The sequence below is a fragment of the Triturus cristatus genome, chromosome 10 (assembly GCF_964204655.1).
Source record: "Triturus cristatus chromosome 10, aTriCri1.1, whole genome shotgun sequence".
In the NCBI taxonomy this organism is placed as follows: Eukaryota; Metazoa; Chordata; class Amphibia; order Caudata; family Salamandridae; genus Triturus; species Triturus cristatus.
Genome location: NC_140593.1, coordinates 1,049,233,784 through 1,049,253,773, shown reverse-complemented (window position 1 = coordinate 1,049,253,773; position 19,990 = coordinate 1,049,233,784). Strand labels below are relative to the sequence as shown.

Genomic DNA, 19,990 nt, shown 5'->3' with positions numbered 1-19,990 from the left:
CCCGAAGTCAAGCCATGTGGGAATAGAGAACAATAGAAAAGCCCCTATCATAAACCTATCTAGTAGAACACTCAACAATCATGAGACTTCACTTTTAGAGAAAGGCTTAGGCTATGCAATCTGCACACCAGTGGATAAATTCAATCTCGAAAGAGATTTACAAAATTTCTATAGGAAAATCAGATTAAACGATTTCTTCAAAAACAAAGAAGATAATCGAACCATGCCTCATAATAAATCTGGTTTGAAACCAAAATCCCAATGGACTCCCTCCTTGAACCTAGTTAATAAAAATGTTGACCTATTTGAGAGAGTGGTAGAAAGCAACATTGACGATCTATTCTCCAAAAATATTGGTTGGCGGAATAATCTGAATGTCACTGAACGAACTGCCCTGATCAATCTAGAACAATGTTATGATCTAACCATAAAACCGGGAGACAAAGGTGGCAGTATAGTAGTGATGGACACTGTGGATTATAACAATAGAATACTCAACCTTTTGAATAATCCTTTACACTATGAGAAATCGAACAGAGAAGCTTGGAAAGTACTAATCGAAAAAGTTAGGAGACTTTTAGACCATGCGAAGGAAGATGACATCATATGTCCAGATGAATACAATTTCCTTAGAAATCTCAATCCTAAACTACCAGCTCTATATGGACTACCTAAAGTACATAAAAGTCTAATAAATCCACCCATGAGACCGATAGTTTCTAGTATCGATTCCCTTACTGAACCCCTCAGTAAATATGTTGATAAATTTTTACAACCACTTGTGATTAAACAAAAGGCCTATATAAAAGATACCACCTCAATGATCAAAAAATTCGAAGGTTTGCCTTACCATATAGAAAGTCAATGGTTGGTATCCCTAGACATAGAGGCCCTTTACACAAATATACCACAAAATGATACTATTGAAATGCTGAAGGGCCTCTTAAAGAATGAACATGACGATTTGTCTGCTCATTCAGCATTTATAGTAGAATGCGTAGACATAATCCTTAAGAACAACATTTTTTTGTTCGGAACGGATCTATACAAGCAGGTCAAAGGTACCAGCATGGGAGCCACCTGTGCTCCCAGTTTGGCCTGCTTGTATGTTGCTGATTTCGAGGAGAAACATATCTTTAACACAGCGGCACCATTTTATGAGAATATATCCTGTTGGTCCCGCTACATCGATGATGTTTTCTTTATTTGGAGTGGAACCATTGAATCCCTTAATGACTTCCTAATTTGGATAAATTTGGGAGACATTAATCTTAAATTCACGTCAAATATTAATAAAACATACTGTGACTTCTTAGACATCAAAATAGAACATGATAATGGCAAATTAAAGGTAGAGTTGTTCACGAAACCCACCGATCGTAACACAATGTTACACTACCAGAGCAATCATCCAGCGTGCCAGAAAGATAACATCCCTTTTGGGCAGTATTTAAGAATACGCCGCAATTGTACAGATATCCATGATTTCAATAGACATGCTGATGTATTAACACAAAAACTAGCAGACAGAGGATACCCAAAAAAACTCATCCGTAAGGCTTACAAAAGAGCTAAGTATTTTGACAGAGATTCTCTTTTTATTGAGAAAGACAAAAGTGGACGAATACAGGACCTTCCACTGATTTTTGTAACAAACTTCAGCAATATCAGTAATAAGGTCAAAAATATTGTGAACAGGAATTGGTCATTACTAAAAGACAAGAATGAAACCATACCACCAAAACCGTTGTTTTCATTTAGGAGGAATAGTACGATTCGTAACAAATTAGTACATACCTATAGAGAAGATAAAATCCCTAAACAAAACACCATCAATAACGCCCCTTTTCCTGTTGGCACTTATCCTTGCAATTCCTGTAAAAACTGTAGTAATGTCATCAAGGGAAGTACTGTGATGCATAACGGTAGCAAACATCAGATCAGAAATCTGATAAATTGCAGGTCAAGCAATCTGATCTATATGATCATGTGCCCATGCAACAAGGCTTATATTGGCGAGACCTCACGTGAGATACGTACAAGAATCACAGAACATAAATCCGCGATCAGAACCAAGAAAAGAACATCCCCATTGGTAGATCACTGGTTAGAGGCGAATCATTCGGTAGATGATCTGAGATGGCGCGGTATAGAAATTGTTCATTGTAACGCACGTGGTGGCGATATTACGACCAAAAGGAAAAAACGTGAACAATTTTTTATGTCACGTTTCAACACATATAAAAATGGATTGAATAATAAAGAAGACTGGGAGAAATTACTTTAGTGAATTTGAGCAAATCCATCTAACAATATAAGCTTGTACCAACCTATATACGTTTTTTTTTTTTTTTGAATGTCAGCTTTGATTCTCCCATTATTATATTTAATCCTTCTTTCTAACGATACTTTATTGACTTGTTCATAATATCTTTCCACCATGTTAAAATATTCACAAACATATATGCTTTGATGTTTACTTTGGACACAATGTACAGCTTTTAATGATAATCATTATGTTAAAAGAAAATCCGTTATTTCATAGAGGAAAATAACATATTGATCTATATGGAACCTCTTATGCCTTTTTGATATAGATAGATGTTGTTCTTTGTCCATATCTTCCACTATATATCATCGATATGTGAAAATTACATTATAAGTTCTAGTGTACGAACATCTAATCAATATGAATATGTTTCATGGTAAAACTATAAAAATAAGACAATAGGTTTACTGTGCAATAACAAAAGGTTTGATATAACGCTTCACTAGTCCATCTCAAGATGGCCGCCCGTGTATCACCGCATAACACATGATGCGTACGTAACAAGAGATGCGATTTCATAACACGCAATGAGATCATCCGAGATAAACAACTAATAAGGCAACATTCATATTGATTTATTTTGAAACCAAATAGGATGAGTATGAAATAAAAAGGATGAATACAATATGATATTGGTCCTTCTTAAGATGTCTGCCAGCTTTAGGTACACATCACTTCCGGATGAAAGAGGAAGTGACGCGAATGCGCAAGTACGCGATGAGGAGGTCTGATACTACCGGGCATATAAGACAGGAAAGCAAACCCTCTTGATACGCTGCTATCGAGGAGTCCGTAAGAGCAGGGAGGCCGTTTTGTCCTGTTGAGGTAAGCGCCACGGAGTATTTTAAATGACTGAGTTTCCCTGTAATTTTAAACATAAGACCCGAGCGCTAGCGGCAATTTCTTGTGAAAATATAGAGCATTTATACAAACATAACAAACCGCTAGAATGCTAGTAGTTTTTCTTCTAGCTTTAATTAAACAAGCAATACTGAGCATTCTTAATTGTTTGAACTGGCCGGGTACTATTTAATGCGAGACCTGAGCCTAAGCGATAAACTTTGGTAATATTTATACAAACACAGCTCAAACTGGAATGTGAGTGTTCTAAATATCAGGATTCTGGGCATCGTTTGTAACTACGTTACACAATCAAGCTTTTGGCCGGTAAATTGGTTAATCTTTACGACTCTAAGAAAAGATTGTATCATTACTAGAAATCGAAGAACGATAAAGTTGAAAGGGCAGAATGCCGTTTTTTTCCCCCTTTCCGAGCCCATATATTTTGAAAATAATTAGCAATTAGTCCTAATATATAAAATAACACTAACGAACCAAAATTGGTGAACAAAACAGGGCATCAACATGACTGTAACTATGTTAAGTCAATATACATAAAACGATAATATATGGTGTTCTCTTTATGTATAGGATTGAACACAAGAAAGTGATTAATTGAGAAAATCTACTTTCGTTGGCCTGTCAGATGTAAATTCCTTACCTAACGATTAGAGCTGAAGAAACGAAAAGGATTTACACGCCCTTGAATCTTGTGGTGAGCAACAGTGATTAAATGTCGTAAACTGTCACAAAACGCATGAAGTCGAGTGCCTTTTAAAAAAAAAAAAAAAAAAAAAAAAGGAAAAAACCCAGTGATTAAATGAGATTTTTTCTTTTATTTGTCACCCTAGAGATATTTTCCCCAAATTTTAAAGTGGGCTTCTCTTGAAAAATACGAGTATATCCACGGTGGCTCTTACGGACATAAATATAATTCTTAACTCAACTGAAAATAAGGTATGTCGATACAGTACAAGCTATGTTTTCATACTATCAATGGAGAGTAAATGTAGAATACATGTTAAGTGATGACTCCTACTTCCATTATAGGCTTATTCAACAGTAGATGCCTCTATCGTGAAGGGCTATTCCATCTGGACAATTTTATTAAAACGTCTATCCCTTTCATTATAAGACAATTGAGGTATGAGTGGGTCCTTTCTATAAATTTATATAACGCTTTAAGGACATCTGTTGAAAAATAATAATAAAATAAATTCGAATAATATACGTGTCTATAGAAATACCGTCATACTGTCAAGTGTTTGCCTTACTAATTAGCAACAATATGCAGGCAACTAGCCATTTTAAATTCAAGATACTGTAGCCATGAAATGTAGTACTGTATATTGCACTGTTTAGTCAACATTTATTTTAAGACAATACTTTCCCTTCTTTTTAGATTTGATCAAACTGTTTTTTAGTCCTGAAGAAGGTGAAATCACCGAAACGCCGCGTCGACTTTGTTGATGATTTTTGTGACATGTATTCACAAAGATTGTTTTTTATTATGATTAATTGAATTTGATTAAAAGATTGTAACCCATTCTGGGAGGGAATGATATGTTTATGTTGATATTTTTATGTTGTTTATTTACAAATAAATAATTGTAATTTTACTGATTAGTATTTTAGATTTTTTTAGTGCATATACAAGCTACTGTATGTAGACTTTATGTTGAAACTTTGTTCATGAGACAACCAACAGAATCTGTGAATATCAGACACTTGACCAATAGGATAATCCCGTAGGCCTCTCCTAATAGGGACATTTTTGTTTCTGTTGCAAGCCTCATTTTTTTGGGACTAGGATTTATTTTTCATCACCTGACTCTGAGCAAGAGGCAGAAAGACAGAAAACAGTGATGAAAAAGAACCTGCCCAAGTGAGATAAAGATACAGGAAATGTAGGTAACAAAAGAAAGAGACATGATGTGGAATCAGGACTGGGCAGTAACGCTAGAGTCCTAAAACATTTTGGACTCCTGCACTTTTTTCTGTGTTATATTATCACTGTTATTTTAAATGTTTTACTATTATTATTATTATTTGCATTTTTGTTATAATTAATATTAGGTGTCATTATTGTTACAATTATTCATGCACTTATTATTCTTTTGTACAAAATAAGCGCTTTGGAAATGTGAAATATGGTGGACGAAACCTAATCTGATTACCAAGCATTCACCTTGTGCTCCCAAAATCATGACTGATAGTACATGAATGAATATGAGAACCTGAAGCGCTTTATTGCTCTGGTAAGCATATGTGAACTTGAACTATGGACCCTGTGCAGAGTGAATGAGTTATTGTCTGGTACTGTGAGCCAGGTCATTACCAAGCACATCACCAGGGGGTTTCAGAGCAGGCAGGGACGTGAGCAGTCTTTGCATCCTGGTTATTTCCTAATATGGAATATCTACCTGGAGGCTGATTGAAAATGTATGGATTGAATACGCCCAGTGATATTGTAGTGGAGACGGAGTTATAGATGCACACATTGCTTTGTTAGCATAAGCGTCTTAGAAGTTAGAAAAGCCATCTTGCCACTTTTGCTGCTTTTGCTCACGACACTGCAGATAGATGTTATTATATGAAAACTGCTTGCCTGCGTTTTCTTCACATGAGAACTGTCTGTTGTTCACATCCCTAGACGTGCACCGCGACCTTGGTCTGAACATTGTGTGCAGAAACAGTCAGGGCCAACAAACAATGTATGCTTTTGAATTCAGGTTGATCGGCCCACGCTCTAGCCATAACATGCGCACAGCTGCAAATATTTGAAACTCGAGCGCCTTTAATTTTGCATGCATTACACACACATTCTGGAGAAGAACTTTTCCAGACACAGAGCAAAGCTGATCCTGTGATGTGATTCACCTAAGCTGATATTTACGGTATGGCTGTTATTTTTGTGGTGAGTGCCGATGCATCATATCCCTACGAGTTGTTTTACTCTTGGGTTACTATGCCGGCAGTGAATGCGGACGACAGTACGTTTCACTCCTATATTCCCACACGGGTCCCAGCAAATTATACGCCATATAGGACGCAGGAGATTCCTATTTCGGCTTGGCAGCATCGCATTTGGTTTAATGGCGCCCTTCCCCATACAGTTACACCGGTTCGTTTGGGCCCTTTGTTCTATATATACAATGCATCTTTAAATCATCAATTTCTTAAAGAATATATTTGGCATACGTAGCGGTGATTTGTAAAAACTAGTGCAAAATAGTGTAATACCCATTATTAATGGTAAAGTGCATAACAAAGTAAACTTATAAATATATAAATATGATCAATGTATAATACATAGCAGCTTGTAATTGACGTTTCCAAGTTTTTCCATGTTTCAATATTCAAAAGTGCAATGTTCATACAGTAGCACGCAACAGTTTCTCCAAAACATTCTTATCGATGGCATCTGATAAAATGAGGAAGTCAAAATTATTTACAAATTAGAATTTGGACACATATCTAGAGATATTTGAACTCTTGAAAAGTTGAATAAAGTGCATAGTTTAGTAAACATCATTAAATGATCAGAGGTTAACAGACACAAACCACACCTAGTTTGCACAGCTTTAAATAGATGTCTAAAAAGAATAAAATCTGGAAGCTTAAAACCAACACTAAAATCCAATAAAACCAAACAAAGTCTAGAAACCTAGACAAAAATAGTAAAATTAAAAATAAAACGTCAGTTCAAAAGCAACCAGGAACTCCTTAATTCCTCAACATCCTTGAATTCAACAATTCATTATAAAAAGTTATGCAGATCTTCATTATTGTTAAGCCCATTTGGCATCTTAGTATCTAATAACATAATGAATTCAGACTCTACTTGTCTCAATCTTTTCTCCCTATTTCCACCTCTGATGTTTTTCGATATTGCACTGATGACATAATATCTAAGGTCATTGAGGTTGTTTTTGTGTACCAATTTTAAATGTCTCGCTACACGGTATGTGGGATCGGAATTCACCACAGCTCTAAGATGTTGAAGGATCCTGTTGAAGACTTGCAACTTCTAAAACATAGATTGCATACTCAGTTCTGCAAGTTAGATGTCCTTTTATCTTAACTGGCTCAGGACTAAATGCTGTGACATATTCTGAGACATTTTTTCCGAACTTGCAAGCGCGACAAGAATTACACTTGAAAAAGCCATTTCTGGCCATTAACCAAGTATTGGAAGTTACCACCTCTGGACTATTTTTGACTAAAGCATCCCTCATTGAGGGTGCCCTTCTAAATGTCAATAGGGGAAGTTCTGGCAAAATTTGAGACATGATGATATCTGTCTTAACTATTGGCCAATTTTTATATAAGATTCTACGAATCTGTCTTTCTTGTCTGCAATAGTTAGTTATTAACCTGATGTTACTTATTGATTCCGGGATAGTAGAGTCCGTATCATTAGTACTAGGCCTTATCAGTTCTTGGGCCTTAGGAGCAATGTGTTGATAAGCAACCAGAGCTGTATTATTTGCCTTGTCTCGAGCTGTGTGTAGATCAGAGGCCTTATAACCTCTCCTTAGAAATCTTTCAAACGTCTCATTTTGACAGGTTTTCAAATCTTCCTCATGGCTGCAGATCCGTTTAGTTCTTAAAAATTCCCCATAGGGGATACTACGAATCAGATGGCGAGGATGAGAACTCTTAGCGTGTAATACAGAGTTCCCGGCTGTTACTTTTCTGTGCATTCTAGTGTGTAATGTGTCTTCTTTAATAAAAATTTCAACATCCAAAAATTGTACTGCAATATTGCTTATATCTGAAGTGAACCTAAGATTCAATGTGTTTTTATTAATTTCATCTATAAAGATGTTAGCTGACTCTCTGGTTCCTTTCCAAATTAAAAAAACATCATCGATAAATCTCCACCAATGGAGCACATGCTGTTCAAACATGATTTTATGGGTGGCCATCAAAACGTGCTCCTCCCACCAGCCCACATGTAAACATGCGTAACTGGGGGAGAAGCATGCTCCCATGGCCACGCCGCGCAGCTGTTGAAATACTTCCTTATTAAAAAGAAAGTAATTATTGGTTAAACAAGTGGCAATCATTTTTATAATTATTTTGTTATGCTCATACATATTTATACTCCTTTTGTCCAAATAATAGCGAATTGCATTCATACCATCACTATGGTTAATACTCGTGTATAACGAACAAATGTCCATTACTATTAAATGACAATCATTTTCCCATTTTACATTTTTTAATTTAGCTAAAAAATGTCCAGTGTCCCTTATATATGACGGCAAACTTTCCACAAATTCATGTAAAAAATAGTCTATATATTTGGACATAGCTTCCAGTAAGCTTTTTTGTGCAGATATAATGGGTCTGCCTGGAACTGGTGTTAAATTTTTATGTACTTTCGGGATGAAGTATAAATAGGGAGTCATTGGGTGGTCATTTTTCAAAAAATTATATTCATTTTTAGTTAATAAGCCCACTCGTTTCCACTGCAAAAGTTCAGCAAATATGTTGTCTTTTATTTGACGTAATTCCTGAAAGCTGGCTTTCTTATAACAGCTGGCATCATTCAAATGACGCCCTGCTTCCTCCATATATAGGGGTCTAGGCCATAAGACAATATTACCGCCCTTGTCCGCTTTGTTTATAATTACTTCCGTATGTTTTTGTAGCTTATGGATAAGTTTAAAATATTGTAGTTCAGAGTAGTTGTTGCGTCTTTTCTGTTTAAGAACATTGCAATTTAATTTTTTGAGATCTTCAATTATACAGTCACTGAAAACATCAATTGCGTCTCTAGGCATCATGGGGATAAATGTGGACGGAGGCTTGAATGGACTAATCGCTGGAATATTGCATATGATACCTGCTTCATTGAGATTTTCTTGTGTAGAGTTCCCTATGGGGTTATTATCATGTGTTAGCGAATGTACTGCCAACAATGTATCTACATCTGAAGCTTGCAGGTTCATATGTAATCCTTGCGGCGCTTTAATTTGTGCTGCAATATTCACTGCGCTTTTGAGATGGAAATGTTTTTTCAATTTTAACTTGCGAATAAATTTAAAAACATCCACTCTTGTTTGTGTGTATTTAAAACAATTAGTAGGACAGAAAGACAAGCCTAAGGATAACAGTTGTTGTTCAGCAATTGATAGCGTTATCTCTGATAGATTGATTACAGTATTGTCCACAGTTTCGCCATTTACCTCATTTACTTTCGATTGTTGTAATTCTTCTTGCCTCTTCCTCTGTAATTTCCTTTTCCGCCTCTGTTTCCTCCGTTGGTTCTTTCTATTTCCTGACCCGTTGTCTGGTTTCGTGGTCTCAGAGTTTGCCGGCGGTCTTCGACTAAAAAAGATAATTCTTCTCCCGGAGCAAAATTAGTGGGAACTTGTGAATTTTTACTGCCGATGTTGTCATCTGATCCACCGCTACTATCCACACTGCTTGATTCAACTGAAGAAAAGTTACTTTCACTGGTTTGCATGTGAGACGTTGACGCTCTGGTGATTTCACTCTCATTACTGGTTAATGCTCGTCTTTTTATGTTATCGAATTTCTTTGAGAATGTGAATACTCGTCCAGTCTCATAATCTCTCTTATCCCTTGCAAACTTATAAATTTTCCTTTCTTTTATTGTTTCCTCATGTTTGTTAAGCCGGGATTATATTTCCTCTCGTCCTTTCTTTATTTGCTCCTTATTGGCATTTTTTTCCAATAAAGCATTGACATCTTCAATTTCTTTAAGTATCTTTTCTCTGTCAATTTCAGCGTACTTTATTAGAATTATTACCATATTCATAGAAGCGTCTAAATTGTTGGTTGCCCACTCCTTCAACATCATGGGGTTAGGGTTTTCAAACGAGGGTGCAATCATTATTCTTAGTCCTCGCGGGACTCTCCCAACTTCTTTATACTTTTCCAGTGATTTTCTTTCCCACCATTTTGTCATCTCAGTACGGTGTAATTTCTCTAATTTTTTAAGCAAGGATTTAACATCGTTAATCTGACTTGGATTTGTTTCTTGAGTGATATTTGTTTCTTCCGCTCTTGAAACATTCGAAAATAGAGCGTCAGCTGCTGTTTCTCGGTCCTTTAGCGCATCCGCTGACGATAACATGTTTGCGTTATTTGCATACACTTCTCAATTGTTCAAACCATGTACTTTCCGTTGCATGAACAATATTCCTTCCACTATCTCCCAACCTGCAATATCAGCCTAGTCGGTTTGCCGAGCCGCTTACCGTAAGGACTGGACAGTCCGGTACCTTTAGTGTCCTCCGACGCCTCGGGTCCTTGTGGGCAAATCCTCACGGCAGCTTAGCTCAGTTCCCGCTTCTAGCAGTACAAGGTGCAGGGGGCTGGTCGGCAAATACCCGTTCCGGGTCACGTAACTATTCACTTCCGTGATGCCGACTGTGAATCCGCCAGCCACAAAATGGAGAGAGGGTCCGTAATGACGAAGACAGCCGTACTTCGTCTGAATTATAGAACAGCCACAAGTCCTGGAACAATCCGATAGGATCCAAAGAAAGCAGGTACGGACCACTTCGTGGAGATAGTTTCTTTTTATTGATGGTGCAAATTAAAGTGCATAGTGCATTCTCAAGCAAGTGCTCAGCTCAGCCTGACGCGTTTCGACTGCCCACGGCAGTCTTGATCACATGACGCGCAGGACCAATCTATATCCTTATATAAGCTGACCAATTACATCACCGCTTAGACAATTGCCAACACAGTTTGCTGTTAAACATAAACATGGGACTTCACTTTGAGCTATATCTCAATATGTTTGCCAAACTTTGTTAAATGCAGAAATGTTTTAAACTAGATATACATCAGAGATGTAATTTTTAACATCCAGTCAGAGCATAGTGCTCACGATGCGCAAACTATAATATTATATCGTCTAACATTGTCAATCGAATAATTTTTCAATATATATATATATATATATCTCGCAGCAACTCGTGATGCAATCCCGCTTATGCACGGAAATCACCAGTACAGACCAACTTTTGCAGCATTATTTTTTATTTTCTATCTCCTCCTGTGTCAGGACGCGTTTCGGCCGTCCAAGCGGCCTTGATCACCTGATCGCACGTCACAGAGTAACCCATTTTTAAAGTGCAAGTGCAATCTTCAACAGTAAACATAGATGACATACTATGGTCTCATTATTACAAATCACGGCAAATTTTAGCCATCATTATTCACAAAACATGTTTTAAAAAATCACAATCATGTTGAGAAAGTCCCCCATTATTAAAATAATTAACACATACGACAAAAGCCTAAATGCCTCATGTATTTATACATATAAATATGTATATCTCAATAATGTGCTTGTTAGGGGAAATATATAATGAGAGTATCATCGATATGTTAAAATTACTCATAAATTGATTTGTTGCACAATGAACATAGGATATAAAGTGCTCACCGAAATAAAGTGCTATAGTATTATCATTTCAAAGTATACACAATACTTAAAAACTGGATATACTATGATAGAAATGAAAACCATTGAATGTACAGTGTTTGCAGCAAAAATCAGTGACATGAATAAGAAAAGAACACTCAATTGAGGATAGCCAGATATAAAATATACTTCATCTTATGAGGAGCTATGGTATACCCATCAATCCTGAAGATTAAAATTATTAATTCAATAAGAGTAGCCCGGTGACACGTTTAAAACAACCAATATATAAAAAAACCCATAGATAAAACTACCCATGAAATTCCTTTAAAATTGATTGCTAAAAAACACACAGCGTCCCCATAAATACAGCCAAATGATGTACAGATATCCACCCGGTATGGGGCACCCTCTGTTTCTTAATAAATTTCATAGTAGGGTATGCAAATCTTCCGTTGTATTTAAACCACCTGGCCATTTACTATTGAATTCCAATATATAATTGGTCTCTAGCCTACGGAGGGTAGCCTCCCTATCCCCTCCTCTCTTTGTTGTAGGAATGGACTCAATGGCAAAATAGTGGAGAAATCGAGGGTCACTATTATGCATGGTTTCAAAGTGTCTGGCGACAGGGTAATTCCGGTCTTTGTTGGTTATTGCCCTCAGATGTTGGAGGATTCGCTTGTGAACTGCCAACTTTGTGCTGCCAATATATTTAAGGTGACAATCACATTCAAGGACATACACACAAAATTCAGTTTTGCATGTTAGATGTTGTTTTATTTCCCTATCAGTATTAGAGAAAAATGTCCTGTAGTTTCTGGTGTTGATACCAAATTGGCAAGCTCTGCAGCTTGTACATTTGTAAAATCCTTTCCTTGCTGTAAGCCAGCCTTCCTTTTTACAGAGCTCCTGGCTGTTTTTGGAAAGGACATTCCCCATACTTGTGGACTTTCTAAAAGCTATGGCTGGATTGTATGGCATCAGTTCACCTATCACAGGGTCATCTCTAACAAAATGCCAGTTACGTCTGACAATATCTCTCAATTGTTTCTCCTGTTTTGAGTAGGTAAAAATTAGACGAACTGGCTCCACTTTATCTGTGGCCGTTTTGTTCTTGTATTGGAGAAGCTTTTCCCTGTGCTGGAGTTGTGTTTTAGTTATGGCTGCTTTTACCACTCTGGGGCTGTATCCTCTGTCTAAAAACCGAACCTGACTTTCCATTTGTTTTATCTTCATGTCAGCTGGATCACTGCAAATGCGCTTAATTCTAAGCATCTCCCCATATGGAATACTGTTTATAAGATGTTTGGGGTGTGCACTTGTGGCATGTAGCAGTGTATTTCCAGCGGTGGGTTTTCTAAAAAGGGTAGTAGTTAACACATTATTACACACTAAAATTTCAACATCTAAAAATGTCACCGAGCTATTGCTAATATTAGATGTAAAATTTAAGTTGAAATCATTGTGATTGATATTTTCTACAAAATGTAAAACACCCTGCTCAGAACCTCGCCAGACAATAAATAAATCATCAATAAAACGCCACCAGGAGACTGTTGTTTTTACAGACCTGCTCATGATCACGTTGGAGGACCAGCTCCTCCCACCAGCCCATAAATAAACTGGCATAGCTGGGGGAAAAGCTGGCCCCCATAGCCACACCTTGTGTTTGCTGATAAAATTGATCATTGAACAAAAAATAGTTATTTTCTAACCAGAAGGATAACATACTAAGTAACATTCGTGTATGTTCAGTGTGTTCCATTGATCTTCTGTTTAAAAAGTACTCCACTGCTCTTAGGCCATCCATATGCTTAATGCATGTATATAAGGAAGTCACATCCAGTGTCACTAACAATAGTTCAGAACTCCATACTAGATCCTTAATTTTATTTAAAAAATCACTGGTGTCTTGCACGTAAGAATCTAGTTTTTTCATGTGGGTCTGAAGAAAGTAATCTATGTATTGTGAAAGATTTTCCAAAGGTCCATTGCAAGCTGAAATAATAGGCCTCCCCGGAGGAGCTGTTAAACTTTTGTGAACTTTGGGTATGAAATAAATATATGGTACAAGTGGATGTTCCTTTTTGATGAACCTGTACTCATCCCAACTTAACAGTCCTAAACCCTTCCAAGCCAACAGATTCTGAAATAATTTATCTTGCATTGCTTTAAATTTCACGAGATTGCTCTTTCTATAACACTGGATATCATTCAACTGTCTATGTGCTTCCTTTAAATAATTCGTTACTGGCCAGAGAACAATGTTACCGCCTTTGTCTGAGTTCCTTATTATCAAGTCCCCTTTCTGTAACTTCTCCATCAGTTGTTGGTATTTTCTTTCGGTGTTAGAATATTTTCTCTTTTGTCTGTTGACTGCAAGGGTCAATCTTTTAATTTGCCCAACCACATGTTCATTGAATGCATCCAAACCATCACTGGAAGATAAAGGGATGAACTTGGATTTAGGTTTGAAATGTGTTTCCACTCTTTTCTGGCCAATAAAAGCTGATGCTTCCTGTGTGTTACTACCTTCTCCTGAAGCCAGTTGACACATGTCCTGTAGCAAACCTAAATCTGAAATTTTCAACCCAGGGGGGTCTATTCCATTCGTTGCTTGCAATACTTGATCCGTATTGGCTCTTTGTAGGTGATATTTCTTGAGCTTGAGCTTACGAATGAATTGATATACATCGGCTCTTGTTTTGGTGTATTGAAAGTTCGATTCAGGACAAAAACTTAGCCCTAGACATAGCAATTGTTTCTCTGCTACCTACAGTTCCATTGTACTCAGATTGATAATGGATTTAATTTTATCCTCATCCGATGCCCTGTCGGTGCATGATGCTTGTCTGTCTTTCAACTTTAATATCTCCGACCTCTGCCTCTGCCCCGCTTCCTTTGCTCTACATTGTTTGCGGGCCTTGCGTCTCCCCCTTCTCCTCTGACTGCTTGTTTGGCATGTACTTCTTGCGGTCGAGGCCTCAGAGTGTCCCTCCTGCTTTGTTTCAGGACGTCCAACTCTTCCCCCAACGTCAGTTTAACTCCAGTTGATCTGTTGGCGCATTCATTGTCCGATTCACTTTCTGGTGCTGAACTGGAAACTGGAGATATCTCGTTTGATTGTTGTTGTCGTTGTCGATTAGGCACCTCTTTAGTAGCTTGAGCACGTTTTTTTGCTGTTGCTGCTCTAAGTGAATCGTATCGGCGCGCAAAAGTGAAAATTTGACCATGTAAATAATCATCTCGGTCTCTTTTAAATTTATACGTTTTACGTATTTTGATTTTGTCCTCTTCTTTAGTTAATCTTGCAGTCATATCCTTCCTCAGTTTAGTGATCTGGTCCTGGTGGGACTCATCGCTCTGCTGTTGGATCTTGGTTTCCAGGGCATCGATTTTGATTTGTAAGTCTGCCCCGTCTATCTCTGCATACTTGACCAAGATCTGTATGAGACGTTTTGATGACTCGAGATTACATTGCCCCCATTCTGCCATCATCAAGGGGTTTGGCGTCTCATAGCTGGGGGCCAGCATGATGCGGAGCCCTCTAGGTACTCGCCCCACATCCAGATATCTTTTAAGTGAGCGCGCTTCCCACCATTTGGCCTGTTCTTGCTTTTTGTATTTCTCCAAAAGCTTGAAGGATTCCTTTAAGCCTGTAGTTTCTGTCCCTAGATTTGTGCAATTATCACTTTTTTCTGTTACAGCCTCATTCTCTAAGGCTTCCGAAAAAATATCATCCGCGGCAAGCTCACGGGCTCTTCGTGCGTCATTAGACATAGTGCGAGGAGTTTTATTGGAAAATATGCTTAGCTATAGACGAAGGTTGCCTCTGTACGTTGTGGTCGGTTTGCCGCACCTGTATGACCAGCCGGTCCTTGCAATGCAGGCAACCACTTTCCTCCGGCCACCTTTGTCAGCTTGTTCCGCCCGACCCACTTAGCCTGTATTATGCGTGCGCGCTGTTACCTTGTCAGGGGAGCTTCAAGTGATGCCTCCGACTTCCGTCTACTCAGCCGAGTGACAACGATGTCAGAAGCAAAGACGTCTTGGCTCTCCCCGCTCTCTCTGCGCTGCTTCCTTTGAAACTTTGGCAATATCCCAAAGGCACGTGGGTGGCTTTACCGTATCCGCACTCGGAACTTTGTTGAGTGCCCCCGGGGTCCACGCCAGATCCACACCACGAGCCCGCAATGTAGATCGTCGGAAAACGCCGTAGGACAATTAGACTGCCACTGGTAAAGCCTTCTTCCATCGGGGGGGGGGTCTGTAAACCGGCGGCAATCCAAGCCGGTAACACTTCGCAGCAACTCGTGATGCAATCCCGCTTATGCACGGAAATCACCAGTACAGACCAACTTTTGCAGCATTATTTTTTATTTTCTATCTCCTCCTGTGTCAGGACGCGTTTCGGCCATCCAAGCGGCCTTGATCACCTGATCGCACGTCACAGAGTAACCCATTTTTAAAGTGCAAGTGCAATCTTCAACAGTAAACATAGATGACATACTATGGTCTCATTATTACAAATCACGGCAAATTTTAGCCATCATTATTCACAAAACATGTTTTAAAAAATCACAATCATGTTGAGAAAGTCCCCCATTATTAAAATAATTTAACACATACGATAAATACACATGTGTTTGTGTGTGCTATCATTCTGTGGGCTGTAGACAGCATAAACAGCCACATGTATCATTCCTCCTAGCACTGCCTAAACAAGGGCTACGGTGCAACAACAGATAGACAGTAATGTGTCCTTTCCAAGCTTTGCACAGAAAATGTGAAGTTTTTGCTCTGAGAATGCAGCGCACTGGATTCCAAAACAGCAAAAGTACATTCACAGCCTTTGATAGATACTTTCTAAATTTTGGACACAGGTTTGGGTCAAAAGTTTTTAATTTGATCCTTTGCTTATCATAAAAAAAAAAAAATGATAGCACGGGCGAAGTGATTTTGTTCGCTCATGTGGAGCAAACGGAATATATTGGGCAGAGCACAATGAACTGCCCCAGGAGCACCAAGAAGACGGGCCTGCAGTACTGTAGTTGAGCTGGAATCATTACCGCAGTTTTAGTTCTGGTGCATCCAGTTCTGTGAACACTCATTCAGGACGTCTCAGCATCCTCATCTCTCAGTATCCCTCTAAGTGGACCCCTGAGGCTTGCAGACCAGTTCAGAGGCAGCAAAACACACAAGCTCTGGAACCCGCGCCTTCTATCTCCATTTGCAAGCTGAAGAGCCATACAGCTGTTGTACCCACCTCTGGCGGGATGGGGCGTCTCTGCTTCAGATTGCTCTTAAGGGAGAATCCTTTTGATTTTAAGCCTCCTGTCCTCTGGAGCCAAATCAAGGAAGCAGGAGGCATTTTACTGCCTGAAGCAGTCCTGCTGCACTCCTTCCTGATGCGCCCCTGTCCCATGGGGCCAAGCTCTGCTGCCACCCAGGGTTGGAATGGGGCACAACACAAGCCCATGCAGGGAGGGTACATTTTCAGGGGCTCCCTCAACCCTTCAGGAGGGCCCCTATTTAGACCAAGATCATTGATTATCTGTGAGATATGGGAGACTCAAGGGCCCCTCCTTACATTCTGCAGGGGGTGCCATCACTTTGCTGTATGCCACTGGGGATTGAGGGCGGTATCTGCCTGGCAGAGGCTGCCATCACGACAGCAAGTCAACGTGCTGGCCTCAGCTAATTGTCTGGGTTAAAGTACCGTGACAGCAGCAGCAGGAGGCTCTGCCCCACCTAATATACATTGCCCTTATATGATAGTGTTAAAAGGGGCAGATTTCGCTGCTCTTTCATACATCCAGGAACAGCGAGAACTTCAGAAAGTTGCTTTTCAGGCCACACCAGTCATTCTGTCGCTTCCAAGGCGAGCTTCTGCCTGATTTCGGATTCAGTTCATAGACAAATGGCTCTTCTTCGTGTGAACTTATAGTCTTAATTAAATATATATATATATCCTACACCGCTTCTCCACCAGCTCCCCTCGTGCCTCAGAGGATGCTGAAGGCATCTGGCATAGAACACGTCCCAAGAAAGTAAAAACCCTACACGATGGAAGCATGTGGAATGAATGGCAGAAATCATTCCCATGGATTTATTAATGTATCTATGCAATGATAAGGCTATATGTATCGCATGCACCTAACAGAGGCCTCGCAGCGCTTTGTAAAGCGCAAGAAGCGCATTTCGACAGCAATAGAGCGAATGATGGGGCATGTTAGAGTTTTCTGGTGCGCTACAGTAACATTAGTAAGGCCTCGGGGCGCTCCTATACTTGGGACCTCCACGCCCTGGTCTCCAGGACTCCATTACAGACTGAGTCCTACAGATGGGTTTTGAAAAGGATGGGTTTAAAGTTCTCACAAATGACGTGCCTCATGAAGCAAGCCGTGGCTCTTCGGATAGGAAGTGCCGTGTATTATTAAAGGTAAAAAAAGTACCGGTAAAAAAGTACCTTTCCATTGGGTGAACTCAGGTCCATTCGAAGCCATGCTTAGGTACCAATAGTAGTGCACCTGTAGTGACAGGTTGTCCTCACCTCTTATAGAGTCCCTACAGCACCAGCTTACCTTGGGTTAGGTCGATGTGATGTGACGTCAGTGGAGTCAACTGCAGGCGCTGGGGTGACACTGCCCACCTCTGGTGACGGAGCTCAGAGTGACAGGCCGTCAGCTGGGGCTTTGGGAGTTATGAGACGCTAGGCGGTTTCCGATCGGCTATAATCAGTCGAAGTGAAGTCATAATCGAAAGAAACGTGGCATTTTGATAGGTTCCGCATTTATGGCACGTCCTTTAGGCTCTCAGCTTATCTTCTTTATTGCTGTGGTGCCCCTTGGCGAATAGATTATATTTACAGCATGGAGGCTATCCGGGAATGTTTAACCCCATAGGATGACCGCGCCTTGTGCTGGCACGAGGCCAGTCCTCACTTCCACTCTTTTACTTATGACTCTGCTGTCCTGCCAACTTATTAACTGCATTAATATAGGAAAGAGCCTCTTTTGGACATGGTTAGCCCTCACTTTCTGCCTGGAAGATGATGTAATTTCGACTGGAAGGGCAGAGGGTCCCGCCAACCAGGTCCCCTGTGCCAAAAGCTCTTTTTTTAACGTTTTGTTTCCCAGTGGCACCCCTTCAGTACCCCTTGTAAGTCCCTAGTAAATGGTACCCCTGCTACCTAGGGCATTGGCACTGAAGTGGGACTCCAAGGGTAGCAGCATGAATTGTGCCACCCTACTGTCCCCTCATCAAGGTCATGCACACTGTCATCGCAGACTGCATGCCTCGGTGCAGAAAAAAACAAAGAGTCAATATAGGACACTTCATGAGTGCCATGCCCACAATCACTTCTTGTGAAATAGATAAGACACCCCTCTGGCAGGCCTTATAGCCCCAAGGCAGGGTGCACTATATCACATGTGAGGATATATCTGCATGAGCCGATATGCCCCTGCAATATCCATGTTGATTCTTGGATATTGTAAGTGAACAGGGAAGACATAAAGAGTACAAGGGCTGGACACTCATCTTTACGAGTTCTCCAGCTCTGTGATGGCTTCACTGTACAATGGGATATTTGGTACCAAACATCTCGTCTTCATAAACCGGCACTGATTTCACTGTCACCTTTATTAATAATTACACACAGAGGACCCCTTAGAGGGGTCCCTTGAAACCTACCAACTCTTAGTGTGGCCACCGACTGGTCTAAGCCAGCCTGTCACCATCCAGACAGAGTTCTGACCTCATGGGGTGAGCACCATCGTGCTCAGGGGTAAAAAACGAAGCCTGCCCTAGGCAGAGGTGTTCACACCTTCCCCCAGTCAGGAAGAGCCATCTGTGGCAGGAAGCTTCAAAGGCCTTGCCGCCTTTGAAATGTGGCCCCTCCAGCCTCTCCTGATAAAAGGAGTAGGGCCCCCTCCTGTCTTCACCTCCTTATGGGTGGAAGATAGGCAGAAAAACTTAGAAAGAATAGGAGGTGTGCCCCCTTTGCCAACTCCACCCTTCAGGTGCTGGAGGCAAGGTGAAGAACGGACATTCTTCCGTGGCCACCGTGTTGAAGATGGTTGGACTTCTCCAATAAGGGTAGGACTATGTCCCCCTCCCACAGGTGGTGGGCATAATAGAGGGTGCAGATACCAAAATTTAGTATTTAGGTGGCACCTACAGAGCCTAAATTTAGATTGCACAGACACAAGAAGAAGACGAATGAAGAAACGTTGTTGGACCGAGTACTGCAGACCTCGTGGTGGACTTTGGGTGCAAACTCCTGCTTGCTGTTACAGAACTCGACAAACGACATCCTCCATCTCGTCTCATCACTGTGTGGCCTCCACAAAACCCAGAGGGTCCCCACTGCTTCACAAATTGCCAAAAAAATACCTTGAGAT

General features: G+C 40.0%; 1 protein-coding gene across 1 annotated transcript in view; it reads right to left on the bottom strand.

Moving 5' to 3' along the window:
* Positions 1–18,339, bottom strand: part of LOC146796542 (actin, cytoplasmic 1-like) — a 173,318-nt gene extending 154,979 nt beyond the window's left edge. Inside the window, exon 1 of the mRNA XM_085629160.1 lies at positions 18,170–18,339. The gene's annotated coding sequence lies outside the window, so the exon portion shown is untranslated. The remainder of the gene's footprint in view (positions 1–18,169) is intronic.
* Positions 18,340–19,990: the final 1,651 nt, after the last annotated feature.